Source organism: Caloenas nicobarica, chromosome 2, assembly GCF_036013445.1.
Source record: "Caloenas nicobarica isolate bCalNic1 chromosome 2, bCalNic1.hap1, whole genome shotgun sequence".
Taxonomy (NCBI): Eukaryota; Metazoa; Chordata; class Aves; order Columbiformes; family Columbidae; genus Caloenas; species Caloenas nicobarica.
In genome coordinates this window covers 130,644,669-130,648,086 of record NC_088246.1, presented here as the reverse complement: position 1 = coordinate 130,648,086, position 3,418 = coordinate 130,644,669, and positions in this window count along the sequence as shown.

The following is a 3,418-nucleotide window of genomic DNA, read 5'->3' as shown; positions in this document are numbered from 1 at the left end:
CATAAAACTATGTAATCTTTGCTAAAAAAACCCAAAAGTGATTCATCATGGCCATCCTGTCTTGCATTCTCCTGACCTGATTGTTCCACTTGCATAAAATCCACTGGGATGGATTGGACCACTGTTTCTTCCCAACTTTCACTTCACTGGGAAGTCAATGGTTGAGACTGCAGGAGTAGCTGCAGACAAGACTATGCCAGACTGTGTGTGGATCAGACTATCTACATTTAGCAGCTTTTCCCAAGACTACCCCTCTCCATGGATCTGGGGCAGATTGGAAAAACAAATGCGCTCCATGCCTATGTTTTACCAAAGATTTCCTCTAAATCCTAAAAGGTCTCTATCGAACTTACTCAATTATTAACATCATTCTTTTATGTATGCAAAATTTTGGTCATCTATGTTTTCCCTGAATGATAAAAACACACATAATTTAGCAGCAGGGCAACAAATACATTATATACAGAGTTTCATATATAGTTTTAAATTTTTATAGCTCCACTTCAGCTTTTTTAAATTTGTAAAGGCTTTGCAAGCTATTTGTCCAAATAGTGACTAAACTCCTACAGCTTTATACAAAGGCATCTTAAATGAGCCAAGTCACAAACTCATTGCTGTGACCTTTGTTATTATTAAAAAATGACAAAAACTCTGTAGCACAGAGAGAGAGACAAGATTTGTGTATCTGATTTTTGGACTGTAAAGCAAGCAGCTCACGAGCTAAATTACTGGCTGGATGATTTATTTGTTTACTAGTTAGGATTGCCATCAAAGAAAACACTTCTCTAAATTGTGACAAAACTCCTATGGTATTTGGTACACATCCTGCTTCCAAATGGAGTAGGAAGGACCTTTTTTCTTGAGTTTGATTACAGTTAACAGAACATTGGATATTTTATCTTTGAAATAGTCAACTTATTCCAGACGTCGGAAACTGAAGTCCTCACTAGGACTAGCATAGAAATAAGCAGAATGAAACTCTGACCTGAAAAACCACAGGATTTCTGAAGATTTTTTGTATAAGTCTCTCTTTACATTTGATACTTGAGCTTTGCTATCAATGAATGGTTTTGCCATCGGTATTAATGGAAGTTACAGAATAAGATGTATGGCTTGAGAGAGTGTATTGGCTGATGACTTCCCTTTGGTGTAACAGCTTCTTCTACTTTTTCATTAATTACTCCAAAATACTTGTACAAGCTGCCAGTAGTTTCCTACCACCGCTGCTACTTGGTATCCTGCTACAGCAGAAGCCTTGGTCACCTGTCCAATGAATCCAAAATTTGAACTCACATGGAGTATTTATGCTCTGAGCAGCATTAATAGAGAGATATTTAGGAGAATCTCACAAAGACACAGAGAAGCTGAGGTGGGAAGGCACTTCTGGAGGTCTCCTGGTCCAAACCTCCTGCTCAAGCAGGAGCAGGAATGTGTCTAGATGGCTTTTGAATATCTCCAAGGATGGAGACTCCACAGTCTCTCTGGGCAACCTGTGCCAGTGCTTGGTCACCCTCACAGTGAAAAAGTATTTCCTTATGTTCAGAGGAAACCTCCTGTATTTCAGTGTGTGTCCATTGCCCCTGGTCCTGTCACTGGGCACCACTGAGAAGAACCTGGCTCTATCCTGTTTGCACCCTCCCTTCAGGTATTTATATACATTGATGAGATCCCCCCAAGCTTTCGCTTCTCCAGGCTGGACAGTCCCAGCTCTTTCAGCCTTTCCTCATGAGACAGATGCCCCAGTCCCTTCATAATCCCCCTGAATCGTCTCCTACAAACCAGCTGATCTGGCTTTCTACATTTGCTACACAATGCTGCCTCTTAATACAGGAATCTTGTGGTCTACTAACCCTCTGTGAAATCTGCTTCACTTCTTTTTGATTTGTCTCTTTACTCATCTGTGTACCAGGTAACAAGCATAAAAATACAATAAGAAAATATCTGCAAGTACCAAGAAATAGCACCAAGAATTGTATTAAAATAACATGAAAACCTAACAACCAAAAATCCTCTGAACAAGATTTCATGTGCCTATGTCTATGAAGATAGATATCTCAAGAAATTTTCTATGTACTATTCAATCGATTCTGTCTAATTATCGCAAAATTACATGCTTATGCTTAGACTTATTAGGCTATTACACAGCCACAGTGGAGAGGCATTTATCTTCAACAATCATGCTTACACTGGGGAAGAAAACCAAGTGCCAGAACTCAAAGGCTTCTTGAGCACTAAAAATGCAGAGACCATGTAGGATTTCCAAAAATACCAAACTGCGTTTATCTCATAGTTGTAGAAAATTAATCCACCATCAAATATCACATGGTATATCAGGAACAATCACTTTAGGTTTCTTAAAACTCAGCTTTTTGCTTCTTTTTTTTTTAACTAGTGGTCTAACATGTCCTGTTAAGAATATTTTTCCCCTCAAAATTTTGTCTTCATAACATAAACCAGTCAGTAAACCAAAACAACTTGAGACTGTACAGTCATATTTGCTTGTACCACAGAAGGGAGTATAATAGCAAGACTTTCACTACGTGTCTATTAACCCTTTTATTATAAGAGAAATAACAAATTTTTAAAACTGATAGGCTTGTGCAGGCAACAAAAATGATCCTAGCAGAAAAAAACCCTGAGCTTCGCTCCCCAAAGGCACCCACTTCTGCCACCTACAGACGAAACAGATTCACAGCTCCTGCTAATAGGAAATGTATTCTACTACAAAACAGTAAAAGCAGTAATAAGGATTTCCCGGGGAACAAGTCTATAGTCCCGAAACACTTTTTCATTTAGAAGACAAAAAAAGTCTTGTCATGTTAAAAGCAACTGGCACCTTACTGTTTCTGAGTTATCAATCACATGTTAGACTCCAGGTAAATAATTTCAGAAATCTTCTCTAAACTTGCAGAATTATCTTAGTAATAGGAAACCACTGAAATATAAAAGTTGTACTTGCTTAAGTAGTGCCTTTTTCTAATGACACAGCAACTAAACTTTACCTAAGGCCTGAAAATGTGTTGAATATACAACCAAACAGGTTACACGCATGCTACAAAATCACCATAATAGGGTACCTCATGATTAGGTAAGTTCAGGTCTAGTCACAGTTTCTTATAAAACAATATACAAGAAAATGATATGGGAAGAGACTGGAATATTGTATATAGGGGTGTCTTGCTTACTTTAGCAGCATTCCTGCACACAAAAAGGCTTCTTTCCTTTAACCCTTTCTATTGTATTTAGTTCAAGCTTAGATGAGCTCGAAAATTTAAAAAAAAAAAAAAAGTAATGGTTTTACATATCAAATAACTAAAGCTTTGATTTGTCAGACAGATCAAAAAAATTGGCTTGAAGGTTTACGTATAGGGATAGCCAGTATCTGTACTGTGGCACTGTCTGTGGCTTTTGTGATGCC